Raw genomic sequence first — 14,609 nt, 5'->3', positions numbered from 1 at the left:
CGGAATATAAGACGATGCACGATGAGTGTGACATCTGATCCGATCCGACCCGACCCAGGTACCCGTTTCCCTTATCCGATCTCTTTCTTTTATGATTTAATATCTATTTATACTTATATTTTACCTTTAATAATAATATATATTTTCCTTCCCGCCTCTTTCTCTCTCTTTCTTTCCGCCGTCCCGTCCCTCTCCTTCTCTCTTTCCGCCTTCTTTTCCCTCTTGTCGCCGTCCCGCCCTTACGCCTTGTTTTCCTCTTTTTTCTTCTAACTCGTTGCTTGTCCTTTGTTCCTTTCCGCCTAAGGTTGTCTGCGCAGCTCCACGCGCTAGACCCCTTACAAGGAATCCTGCGTGAAGACCACCTGTTTCAGCGTTACGCGAGACGAACTCTTCTCGCAGCGCGCTAAGAATTGTAATTCTTCTCGCAGCGCGCTAAGAACGGTAGTTCTTCCCGCGACGCGCTAAGGGTTTGTAGTTCTTCTCGCGGCGCGCTAAGAATAGTAGTTCATCCCTCGACGCGCGAAGAATTATAGTTCTTCCCGCGGCGCGCTAGGAATTTTAGTTCCTCTCGCGGCGCGCTAAGGAATGTGATTCTTCCCGCGGTGCGCTTAGAAATGTAGTTCTTTCCGCGACGCGTTAAGGTTAGTTCTGTCTGCCTTCGCGCTCGCGCTCTCTTGACCTTCTGTGTCTGCCTTCGCGCCTTAGCCTTCTCGCGCTCAACCCTTTGAGTTTTCTTCTGTTTAATCTAGCCTTTTGCTTTTGTGTTGTCTTATGTTTTGAGCTGTTGACCTAATCTGCTTTATGTCTGAAAAGTTACTTTCGGCGCAGCATGCGCACCAACCCCATTGGTTGACAGAAAAAGTGACTGACATAATCTTTTGAGAATCTGCTTTTGCCATGCTTGACCAGTAACTTTATCTGTCCTCTCCCATGCCTTTTTCTGAATCCTGTCAGCCTTTTTCTCTTTTTCCCTGCTACCATATCTTTTGATATCTTTACTTTTCAGAACTTTTTACTGTTGATATCTTTTCTTTTACTTTTGGAGATCTTTTCTAGGGTTTGTGTCCCCTAGGGTTTGCCTATATATAGTACTATTTTCTTAACACTTCACACACTACACTTATTCTCTTCCTCCCTTTTTGCTCTCTGCCGTTGTTCTTCAGCCGCCTCCCTCCTCTCTTGCCTCCGTCTTCCTCCCTGTTCTACCCTACTTTTCCGGTAATATATATTATATATAATAATTTACTTATTAATTATGCTAACTTATAATCAAGACTTAAAACAGATCGTTAAAACAATAATCTTTACTTATAGGTTAACTTGCTTGTTCGGTTCTTGCTTTATCTTACACCGCATCGTTTATCAAGTGAGTAATCTCGTACCTAATCCCTTTTTGCTTTTAATGTTTTGGGATGTTCATGTGTTCATACAAACTTAGAGTCTTAAACTTGTTTATGAACTTTAGTCGCGCAGTATCCCATGTGTTGAGGACGTAGACTTGGCTGTTTATTTGTATGTGTGGATCATTAACCGTCTTGTCGGTCTATTCCGCAGTTTTCATGGTACCATTAGATGAACACGGGAGAACTATCGTTTATGATTTTCTCTTTTATTTACACATGCACAGTTAGTCTTGTTTGTGAGCTCAATTGTGAGCACTGGCAGTCTTATGAATCTTAGAGTTGGTCCCGATCAGATTACACCCTTGTTGAAAACCAGACATACACATGTTGCGCGCAGATTTATGGTTATCTATGTATTGTATTAAACTTGATTTCTCACCAACACGCAAGTGTTTGACGTTTATTTTAACACATGTTCAGGTTTGCAGTAGCTGTTTTGGAGCTTGTGGACACGTAGGAAGTTTTCTTTATTTTTGACCTAGATTTAAAATGTATCAAGACAAGTTATTGCTGTTCGAATATTATGATTTGATTTATGATGATTTATGTTATCTTATGTTTACTTTGCGCGTGCGCGAATGAATGTATTTACTAAATATTGACACCCAATAGTGTCACGAGTAATGAAACAATATGTGGCGCCCCGATGTATAATCCGCCTTTGGTCGGGGTGTTACAGATTGGTATCAGAGCTCGTTGACTTTAGGATAGGTGGTTAGACGTAACGGCCTAGAATACCTAAGAGTCCCCTCTCGCGCATGAGAGAAATCTCATGTTTGCGCGCTTATTGTTAATTACTCGTTATTTATGAATATGCTCGCGCTTGCGCAGTGTATGATTTTATGTTTTATTTCGCGATATTTCGATTTTTGTTGAATTTCGATTTTTATTGATTTTACTTACATATTCGTTTGTTGGGATTGAAAAATCCGAAAAGTCATGGTGATACATGAATAGTTGATTTTCAATTTCCATTTACGATTATGTTCTGAGGTTGGAGACTTGAAAAGTCATGGTGATACATGAATTGTCAACCTCCAATACTCATTTTCTTGTATGTTTTGTATTGAAGATTGAAAAGTCATGGTGATACATGAATCGTCAATCCCCAATACTCGTTTGCTCGTATATTTTAAATTGGGGATTCAGAAAGTCATGGTGATACATGAATTGTCGATTTCTGATTCGAATTTGTTACCTTTATTAAGTCTGCATTTAGGGTCATTTAATCTACTTTAACTTTTGATAGTATCTAACTCTGCGCAACCAAGCTTTATAAGATTAAAACTTTGCGCTCAAACCAAGAAATTAACTAAAATTAAAACTTTTATAGAATGCCTCCGCTATCTCGTCGCCATCTCAAGAAGAAAGAAGCCGCGCGCAGACGTTCGCAGCAACGTTCCCAGGAAATGGCCGCCGCGATAGCCCAAGCCTTGAGCCAAAACAATACCTCCAGTTATAACATTAAGTCCTTTAAAGCGGGTAACCCTCCAAAGTTCACAGGTCTTGAAGGAGCCACCGTGATGCTCCAATGGCTCGAAAAGATTGAAAACACTTTCCTCCATACCCAATGCCCCTCAGACAGACGAACCCTATATGCTTCCAGTGTCCTGGAATCCAGAGCGCTTACATGGTGGAATGGAGTAGCTCATGCGCGTGGCGCAGAGGCTGCTTCTAGCATGACATGGGAGGAATTCAAGGAAATTCTGACGCGAGAATTCTGCCCTCCCAACGAAGTTAAGCGCCTGGAGGAAGAATTTTGGAATCTTAAGCAATACAGCGGTGAAGCGCGCGAGTACGCGACGCGCTTCCATGAACTAAGCCTGCTTGTCCCTCACCTTGTTACCCCTTCCCGCCGAGCCATAGAGAAATTCCTTGGGGGTCTCCCCATGGAAATTCAAGATTCTGTATGGGCCAGAAACCCAGTAACCCTCTCTGACGCCATCGAGTTGGCCGCTGTGCTCAGCGACAACCATGTCAGAGCAGGAACCCTGTTCCTGCGGGGAACAGAAAAGACCAAACTCACCAAGACTGTCACTGAACCAACAGAAACCAAACCTGAACCCTCGAACCGTAACAACCTCAAGCGCAGGCGCAAGGCCTATGCGCTTACCAACCCGCCCATTGTCCAGCAACCCGCATACCAACCTCCAGTTTACACGCCTAACCCACTATCAGCCTACCCAACTCCCCCTATAGTCCACAACTATGCCTTAACCAATCCAGCACTCCCTGCCCCGCCAACTAAGAAACCTTACACAGGAAACCATCCCTTTTGCCCAACCTGTAGATTTCACCACCCAACCCAAACCCCGTGTCGACTTTGTACCCGATGTGGCCGTACTGGTCACCTTGCAGAAAACTGTAGAGTCCTTCTCACCAATCCAATTGCGCCAACACCACCAGTCTACCCGCAGAACCCACAACCAACCTACCAAAACCCACGACCCAGATCGTGCTTTAACTGCGGTGATCCCAGTCATTTCCGGAACGCGTGCCCGAGACTACAAGTGCAGATCACACAAGCGAATCCGGTGAACCAGATTTCGAACCAAGTGACGCGTGGACGAGCTTTTAACATAACCGCGCACCAAGCGCAAGCGAATAATGACGTAGTTAATGGTACATTTTTACTTAACGGATTTTATGCTTCCGTACTTTTTGATACTGGCGCCGATCGAAGTTTTATCTCTCGCGCCTTCGAGCAGAAGCTTGCGCGACCGCGCAGCGATTTAAAAGAAAATTTTTCAGTTGAATTGGCTAATGGTGAAACTGTTTTAATTAACTCGGTGATTAAAGATTGTACGCTTAACCTTAACGAAAACGATTTTCTGATTGACCTCATCCCTATGCCTCTTGGAAGCTTTGATGTTATCATTGGTATGGACTGGCTTACGCATAATCGCGCCGAAGTTATTTGCGCCAAGAAGATGATTCGCATACCTCGAGAAAATGGTGATCTTCGCATCTACGGCGAAAAACCCTCCCGCGGTCTTAAACTTATGTCTTGCGCCGAAGCCCGAAGGCTCATGCGGAAGAAGTGTATTGCATTTCTAGCCCATGTGGTTAAACCTGCTGAAGAGAAGAAGCTTCGCGATATCCCTGTTGTGCGTGATTTCCCTGAAGTTTTTCCTGATGATCTTCCTGGTATCCCTCCCGCTCGTGAAGTCGAGTTCCGTATTGATCTTGTCCCTGGTGCTTCCCCCGTGGCTAAATCTCCTTACCGTCTTGCGCCCGCTGAGATGCAAGAATTGGCAAGCCAACTTCAAGAGTTGACTGCTAAAGGATTCATTCGCCCTAGCTCTTCGCCCTGGGGTGCTCCGGTGTTGTTCGTTAAAAAGAAAGATGGATCGTTTCGCATGTGTATTGATTACCGCGAGTTGAACAAACTCACCATTAAAAACCGGTATCCCTTACCGCGTATTGACGACCTCTTTGATCAACTCCAAGGTGCCTCTTGTTTCTCCAAGATTGATCTCCGCTCTGGCTATCACCAGTTGCGCATCCGCGATGAAGATGTTCCGAAGACTGCTTTTCGAACTCGTTATGGCCATTTTGAATTCTTGGTCATGTCCTTCGGTTTAACCAACGCACCCGCCGTTTTCATGGATCTAATGAATCGGGTGTGTAGGCCTTTCTTGGATAAATTCGTGATTGTGTTTATCGATGATGTTCTGGTGTATTCTAAGACCAAGGCCGAGCACGAGCAACATCTTCGGTTGGTGTTGCAAAAGCTTAGAGTTGAGCAACTCTATGCTAAGCTTTCCAAGTGTGAATTTTGGTCGGATGAAGTACAGTTTCTTGGCCATGTTGTTAACAAGATGGGTATCCATGTCGACCCATCCAAAATTGAAGCAATCAAGAACTGGATCACGCCATCCTCTCCTTCCGAGATCCGTTCCTTTCTGGGCTTAGCTGGTTACTACCGGCGATTTATTTCGAATTCTCAAAGATCGCTTTGCCTTTAACAGCTCTAACGCACAAAGGTAAACCGTATATTTGGGGCTCGAAGCAAGAAGAAGCCTTTCTGACGCTCAAGCGTTTGTTGTGTGAAGCTCCTGTTCTTGCGCTACCTGAGGGCAATGATGATTTTGTCGTGTACTGCGATGCCTCCAACCAAGGTCTCGGTTGTGTTCTTATGCAACGAGACAAGGTTATCGCTTACGCATCAAGGCAACTTAAGGTTCATGAAAAGAATTATACAACTCACGATCTCGAACTTGGTGCAGTTGTTTTTGCCTTGAAGATCTGGAGACACTACCTTTATGGTACTAAGTGTATCCTTTACACTGACCATAAAAGCCTTCAGCATATCTTTGATCAGAAGGAACTTAACATGAGGCAACGCCGATGGAACGAACTCATCAGCGATTACGATTGTGAGATCCGGTATCATCCTGGTAAGGCTAATGTGGTAGCCGACGCGCTCAGCCGAAAACCCTGCCAGCTTAACTGTATCTTGCCGCGCACCCAGCTTCACTTCGCGCCGATTCAAAGCAACCTTGAATCGCGTATTCGTGACGCGCAGCGCGCATCCATCAGTAATGGTAACCTTCGCGCCGAGTTAGCGTGTGGCGCGGAAGCACTCTTTGTCCCTAATCTGAGTGGAATTCTCTGCTATCTCAATCGCATCTGGATTCCCTTTGATGAGAATCTTCGCGCTGATATCCTGAGTGAAGCACACAAATCTCGGTATTCTATTCATCCTGGCACTGATAAGATGTACAAGGATTTGCGCATTACTTATTGGTGGCCCGGTATGAAAAAGGATATTGCTGTGTTCGTAGCTAAATGTCTGACTTGTTCTAAAGTGAAAGCTGAACACCAACGCCCATCTGGTTTGCTCGAACAACCAGAAATTCCTACGTGGAAATGGGAAGGTATAGCGATGGACTTTATTACCAAGTTACCTTTGACAGCAAGCAAACATGATAGCATTTGGGTAATAGTGGATCGTTTGACTAAGTCTGCTCACTTCCTGCCCATTCGTGAAAACTACCGTGTTGAGCAACTCGCGCAGCTTTATGTCAAGGAAATTGTCTGCCGCCATGGTACTCCTTTGAGCATCATATCCGATCGCGATGGCCGTTTTATATCTCGCTTTTGGAAATCTCTCCAATCTGCACTAGGAACTCGCTTGGACATGAGTACGGCATATCATCCTCAGACCGACGGACAGTCTGAGCGAACTATTCAAACTCTTGAGGATATGCTCCGATCTTGTGTTCTTGATTTTGGAGGTAATTGGGAGTCACACCTGCCTTTGATTGAGTTCTCTTATAATAACAGCTATCATTCCAGTATTGGTATGGCCCCATTTGAAGCACTTTACGGTCGTAAGTGCCGCTCCCCGATTTGTTGGAGCGAAGTGGGTGAAACTCAAATCACAGGACCCGAACTTGTTCAAGAGACAACCGATAAAATCGCCAAGATCCGTGATCATCTGCTGACTGCCAGAAGCCGACAGAAGAGTTACGCAGATCGTAGGCGAAAGCCTCTCGAATTTCAAGTTGGTGATCTTGTTCTCCTCAAAGTGTCGCCTTGGAAAGGTGTTGTCCGCTTTGGGAAGAAGGGTAAGCTTGCTCCTCGTTATGTTGGTCCATTTAAGATTCTCGCGCGTGTAGGAAAAGTTGCCTATAAACTTGACCTGCCGCCCGCGCTCAGTAATGTGCATCCAACGTTCCATGTATCCAATCTCAAGAAGTGTTTAGCTGACGAGAACCTTCACATTCCACTTGATGAAGTTCAAGTTGATGAATCTATGCATTTCGTTGAGAAGCCTGTTGAGATTATGGATCGCGAGGTAAAGCAAACCAAGCGCAGTCGTATCCCTATCGTGAAAGTTCGCTGGGAGTCCAAGCGCGGAGCCGAGTTTACATGGGAAAGGGAAGATCAAATGAAGATCAAGTACCCGCACCTGTTCTCTGCGCAACCTACTTCGAGATAAATTTCGGGACGAAATTTCTTAAAGTAGGGGAGACTGTGACATCTGATCCGATCCGACCCGACCCAGGTACCCGTTTCCCTTATCCGATCTCTTTCTTTTATGATTTAATATCTATTTATACTTATATTTTACCTTTAATAATAATATATATTTTCCTTCCCGCCTCTTTCTCTCTCTTTCTTTCCGCCGTCCCGTCCCTCTCCTTCTCTCTTTCCGCCTTCTTTTCCCTCTTGTCGCCGTCCCGCCCTTACGCCTTGTTTTCCTCTTTTTTCTTCTAACTCGTTGCTTGTCCTTTGTTCCTTTCCGCCTAAGGTTGTCTGCGCAGCTCCACGCGCTAGACCCCTTACAAGGAATCCTGCGTGAAGACCACCTGTTTCAGCGTTACGCGAGACGAACTCTTCTCGCAGCGCGCTAAGAATTGTAATTCTTCTCGCAGCGCGCTAAGAACGGTAGTTCTTCCCGCGACGCGCTAAGGGTTTGTAGTTCTTCTCGCGGCGCGCTAAGAATAGTAGTTCATCCCTCGACGCGCGAAGAATTATAGTTCTTCCCGCGGCGCGCTAGGAATTTTAGTTCCTCTCGCGGCGCGCTAAGGAATGTGATTCTTCCCGCGGTGCGCTTAGAAATGTAGTTCTTTCCGCGACGCGTTAAGGTTAGTTCTGTCTGCCTTCGCGCTCGCGCTCTCTTGACCTTCTGTGTCTGCCTTCGCGCCTTAGCCTTCTCGCGCTCAACCCTTTGAGTTTTCTTCTGTTTAATCTAGCCTTTTGCTTTTGTGTTGTCTTATGTTTTGAGCTGTTGACCTAATCTGCTTTATGTCTGAAAAGTTACTTTCGGCGCAGCATGCGCACCAACCCCATTGGTTGACAGAAAAAGTGACTGACATAATCTTTTGAGAATCTGCTTTTGCCATGCTTGACCAGTAACTTTATCTGTCCTCTCCCATGCCTTTTTCTGAATCCTGTCAGCCTTTTTCTCTTTTTCCCTGCTACCATATCTTTTGATATCTTTACTTTTCAGAACTTTTTACTGTTGATATCTTTTCTTTTACTTTTGGAGATCTTTTCTAGGGTTTGTGTCCCCTAGGGTTTGCCTATATATAGTACTATTTTCTTAACACTTCACACACTACACTTATTCTCTTCCTCCCTTTTTGCTCTCTGCCGTTGTTCTTCAGCCGCCTCCCTCCTCTCTTGCCTCCGTCTTCCTCCCTGTTCTACCCTACTTTTCCGGTAATATATATTATATATAATAATTTACTTATTAATTATGCTAACTTATAATCAAGACTTAAAACAGATCGTTAAAACAATAATCTTTACTTATAGGTTAACTTGCTTGTTCGGTTCTTGCTTTATCTTACACCGCATCGTTTATCAAGTGAGTAATCTCGTACCTAATCCCTTTTTGCTTTTAATGTTTTGGGATGTTCATGTGTTCATACAAACTTAGAGTCTTAAACTTGTTTATGAACTTTAGTCGCGCAGTATCCCATGTGTTGAGGACGTAGACTTGGCTGTTTATTTGTATGTGTGGATCATTAACCGTCTTGTCGGTCTATTCCGCAGTTTTCATGGTACCATTAGATGAACACGGGAGAACTATCGTTTATGATTTTCTCTTTTATTTACACATGCACAGTTAGTCTTGTTTGTGAGCTCAATTGTGAGCACTGGCAGTCTTATGAATCTTAGAGTTGGTCCCGATCAGATTACACCCTTGTTGAAAACCAGACATACACATGTTGCGCGCAGATTTATGGTTATCTATGTATTGTATTAAACTTGATTTCTCACCAACACGCAAGTGTTTGACGTTTATTTTAACACATGTTCAGGTTTGCAGTAGCTGTTTTGGAGCTTGTGGACACGTAGGAAGTTTTCTTTATTTTTGACCTAGATTTAAAATGTATCAAGACAAGTTATTGCTGTTCGAATATTATGATTTGATTTATGATGATTTATGTTATCTTATGTTTACTTTGCGCGTGCGCGAATGAATGTATTTACTAAATATTGACACCCAATAGTGTCACGAGTAATGAAACAATATGTGGCGCCCCGATGTATAATCCGCCTTTGGTCGGGGTGTTACAATGAGAGAAAAAAAATGCAATTGGAATGGGAACGAGAAAAGGATATCAAGTTCCTCGTGAAGGATCTATCTCATCTACAACAAAAAATGCGGGCTGTTTTGGAGAAGAAAAGGAAAGAATCCTAGCCAAATACGCGAGTGATGAAGAGGACAGAGACGAAGAGGAGGACGAGGACGTGAACGAGGACGAGTATTAGTTTTATTTTAAATAATTAAGTTGGTTATTTTATTTTCGTAATTGGATTATATGTGTTTTCTTTTTATTTTAGTTTAAGTATTGATATTTCTTTTTAATTTTATTGGGAAAAGAGAGAGAGAGAGAGAGAGAGAGTTTAAAGGCCTCGGCGCAACAAACCACATAGGGAAAATATTTGGAGAGGCTTTGTTTCTGCCCAGTGCCCACGTGACAGTGACGTGGCACTGTGGAGGGCAACGTTGCCCCCTTCACAGAGGATGGTCTTAGTGATGGAATGACGTGGAGGTGACGTGAAGAAGAGAGTTTAAATGATGAAGAATGATGAGTAAACCCCACCACTAGGGGTCGCAATCTTGACCCAAACTATTTTAAATGGGTCAATTTGGGTTGTTTTAAAAATTAAATGGGTTGGTTTGGGTTAAAATAGGTCATTTGAAATTTCATCTTGTAATTTTTTGGTTCAAAATGGGTCGACATATTCAAAGAAATGGGTCGATGTGGGTTAGTGTCCTAAGAAAACGTGGCAGGTTTTGGATCGGTATGGGTTCCGCATGAGACAGGTTTCGGCACGAAATAGGTTTGAAATTGGAAAGGGTTCGGTTCAGGTTTCAAGCCAAGACGAGTTTTTCACACAGGACGTGCTCGGTTTTGGTTTCTTTTTGGTCGATTCCGGACTCGCTTTTGATTTTTTGTTTCGTTTTTGTCCGCTTTTTTAGTTTCATTTTTGTTCAGTTTCAATATTTATAGTTTCGTTTTAATCGATTTTTTTTACTTTCGATTGATTTGGTTCGGTTATGGCTTTTTGTTTCATTTCCATCGATTTTTCGGTTTCGGTTTGATTTCTCGGTGATTTTTTTTATGGAATGAGGACGACGGAGGAAACATTTTGGTTTTTTTACTTTTTTTGTTTTTGATATATATTTTGTGTTATGATTTTTTTATTATTATTTTTTTATTTTTTTAATGGGTTTTTATCTTAATAGAAAACCCCTCAGAAAAAAAATTCAAAAAAATAAAAAAAAATCATAACTCAAAATATAAATAAAAAACAAAATATTATAAAAATACAAAAATGTTTCCATCACTATTCTCGTTCCAAAAAAAAAACCTGAAACCCGTTCTGACTCGTTCCAACCCTAACCTATTCTGACCCAAACCAAAACAACCCTTTTTTAGTTGACCTGTTTTGACTCTAACCCAAACTCGTTTTGACCCATGACCCATTCAACCCATGACCCATTTGGCCCAACCCAACCCATGTGCCACCTCTACCCACCACCGTAAGTCAAAATTTGAAAGCATTAGCTTCTTTTTATAAAATACTAAAAACTTCATTTTATATAATACGACGTGGTTCACCAATATTCATGATAGCTAGGACAATACTACTCGTAAGTGAAATATGAAAACAAACCTTATATATATGTTTGTGTTTTTGTGTATTTGGTTAATTTTTCTTGTACAAAAATAAGAAATGAAAACAAGTGCCGTAAGGAGTTTGTTATTTGATCATATGAAAACTCCAAAGTTTATAAATTTATTTTCTTGTTAATTGAAGACGTGAAATCACAAATATTAGTGTTAGTAGTAGAGAACCTAACTGTACAGGGGACACACTTTCAATTTACATTATGAAACCTCTACTTTATTCTCATTGAAATGGTACCAATCAAGTTATTCTACAATGCGTCATAAAATTATGAAGGGTCACACAAAATTTGTGGTCTTTAGAGATTAAGATGGTTGAGTATTTTAGCCAAAAATCTAAACCCCTTATAGCATTCATTTCACACCCCAACTTAGCGTCTAAAATGTGACCATAGTTGGTATCTGTTTTGTAAAATTATCAGAGTTTAAAGTTTTAAAACGGAAGTTTTTATTTAAAATGTTATATTTCAAAAGTCGGGAATTAAATACCTGATACGATTACAAAGGAGTTTAAATGACAAAATCATAATTTACATCAGTTTATAATATAAAACTTCAATTGAACCACCAGACCGTCTAATGGCTAGCCACCATCTCTTGACATTTATTCCTGATTACCTGTAAAACAGTTTTATAAATACGTCAGCAACACATGCTGGTGAACATGCTGACTTTAAAATATCTATGAAAACTTTTAGTTCATACTCGAAACAATCAGTAGCCATTTAGGCCGGAGGATACCAATTATATCACATTAGTCCAGTCCTCATAGCCATATAGACTGGATCAATGATACAGGAACCTGGTACCATGCGTGGTGGGGTATGCATACCATCTCCCCACATATGTAAGGATTCAAACACTAGTATAACTAACCCAATTTCTTGAAGATACTAAAGTTTTAGGATAGATTATCCTATGTAAACTTTGGTTTCTAGGTAAATGACTCGATTAAAGAGTTTTATAGATATGAGCGTATTCACATTTGTTATGATCAGTATTTTCACTGATTTATATCTCGAACCTATAGTATGAGAAAAACCTTATATAAATATCTAGATTTAAAGATTTAGCCTCAGACCTTTAGTTTGTTTTGCATAAACTTTATCTTGATATATCATTTGTTTATATAAAAATTTGGACCTTTAGTCCCTTTTATTTATTTATTTACCATGTATGTGGTACATTTCTTCTTCATAAAGAAACACATGTATGCTAGGTTTCTTCTTCAAGAAGAAACGTAATTTAACTATACCTCCGGCAGGCAAAACTTTATGTTTCTAAAATATAAAGAAACAATATTTTAACTATACCATCGTCTAATGAAAAGCCATATATAATTTCATGTTTGATCAATCTATGGGCTATACCCCTGACTAGGGTCTAAGCCAATATAATAAAATATTTAGGCGGAACCCCTACCTTATACGGGTATTCGTGTGAAATGCCTAGGCTTCAAGCAGGCGGCACTCCTACTAGTTGTCGGGTATTTACAAGAAAACAACACCGAAACTTGCACGTACTTCGAGAAATAAACACGTCAGAAATTTGGGATCGGGGCAAGATTCCCAAGGTAAATTGTGTGATGTGAAGGAGTGTTTTGGGATGCATAATGCAAAGCCCGGTCCTGCTATTTATAGGCAAAATTAACGGGTTCGTCGCGTTTCGCGATGGAGTGTATAACTCACCATCGCGTAGCATGATGGATCACTTAACCGCCATTTATTATTTTAATATGTCATGTATCGCAATGATGAAACGTCTGATCATCCCGTAGCGCGAAGTAGACAAACTAGAGCCGCTTCATCACCCTAGACCTGCCACGTGACGCCATGTGGCCTGCCAGATCGTGCCACATGGTGCAACACGTGTCTGGCGACCGTGGTACCCATGTTGTGTATCGCGATGGTGATACAATGCTAAATATATATAAATCCCTTGTATATTTTATTTAATAATTTATTAGTTTTTGTTTGGTTTTATTAGAATTTGTATATTACTAATTTATTTGAATATTTTAAGTTCTGGGTTTCAATCATGTTGAAAAGAGGGAGAAAAACAAACAAAAACAATCAAAATAGGAGAAGGCCCGCCGTGCGACACTTTGGGCTCAGTTTTCTAGAATCTTCTACAAATATTAATTCTATAGGCTCAGATTTCTAGAAGTTTCCACAAATATTAACTTTATGGGCTCAGATTTCCAGAATCTTCTACTAATTTTAAGTTTATGGGCCTTGAAAGTCTATACAAACACCCATAAACTTAACCTTAAAAATAACCATAATACCCTAGCCAAATTGGACGAATTTGGGAGCTCAAGAGGTGATATTTTGGAGGGTTTGAAGGCTTGGAATCATACGGTGGCGTGCTTATCGATCAAGAACGAAAACCCCGGGTTTTATCACCTTTAATCTTTCGTTTGTTTTGTTTTCCGCCATGAATTCTTTTATTATTGTTTTGTTTTATTTTATGATGTTAGGCTAAACAGTATAGACTGCTTAAGCTTATGATGAACCTATTTTGACGTTGTGTTTTGATTTGGGATTTATTTATCGTTATGGTTTTTATGCTTTAGTAAAAGGTTTAATCATATTAAATTGATGCATATGGATATTTAGGATTGTTTGATTGATTGTTATTATTCCATAGTTGCCTAGATTATTGTTTGTCATTATGATAGGTTGCTATTAGGTCATCTACTTTGTGTTTTTGACTATTTTATGATTGATATGCATTAACATCATAGGAATAATAATTATTAATTAATTAAACCTAAGTGTACTGCTAACCTAAATCTGTAAAGTGCTAGGTTATTGATAGATCTTTATTATTTGATCTTGCTAGATTTAGTTCTTCGTAAGGGGTCCGTCTAGGTTTGATTATTTAATTATTGTCTATTGAATTAATTAAATATATTAAACTGCCTTTGATTTCCACGATGTAAGGTAGGATTTCGTATAAAGGAACTAAGTCATAAATAATTAGGTGACCGTAAGGAAACTTGATTTTTAATACTAGTGTGCGTTAAAACTTATTAGAAACTCATAGGTGTCTCTTGAGAAGGGTCAGGGGTCCTGCTCGGGTTTTCTCTTAAGTGTCTATTTTACGATCCTAGTCCACAACATAATATTTTCCTGATTAATTCATAATTGAAATTTAGGGGACTCTAGCCTAGGTAGTTATCTCATCATCATCTTATTTACCCAAACTTGTGTTTTCGTTTATTTTACTTGTTTTCTTTAATTAGTATTAATTTAGTATTTTAAACAAAACCCCCTTTTTAATAAGCAAATAGTCGTGTCAGTATTAGTTGAGTCTAATTAGCTAGTTTACGTAATTTAAAGAGTCTCATGGGTTCGATATCCGGACTTACTTAGCTGTACTAGAGTCGACCGGTTCACTTGCAGGTTAGTAGTTTTAGTTAAGTTAAGAGTCTAGAATTTAGTACTTAGTGTCTAGATTAACGTGTTTTTATATAACTACTTTTAGCACATCAGATGGCCAAAGGCTTGATTCATCGCGTAGCGCGAAACTAATGTTTTCTCGG

This window comes from Bidens hawaiensis, unplaced genomic scaffold (genome assembly GCF_021521415.1).
Source record: "Bidens hawaiensis isolate Kalapana, Puna unplaced genomic scaffold, B.hawaiensis_p1.1 tig00002181_1, whole genome shotgun sequence".
Classification (NCBI taxonomy): domain Eukaryota; kingdom Viridiplantae; phylum Streptophyta; class Magnoliopsida; order Asterales; family Asteraceae; genus Bidens; species Bidens hawaiensis.
The sequence above is the reverse complement of the archived record's forward strand: the minus strand, read 5'-3'. Positions refer to the sequence as shown.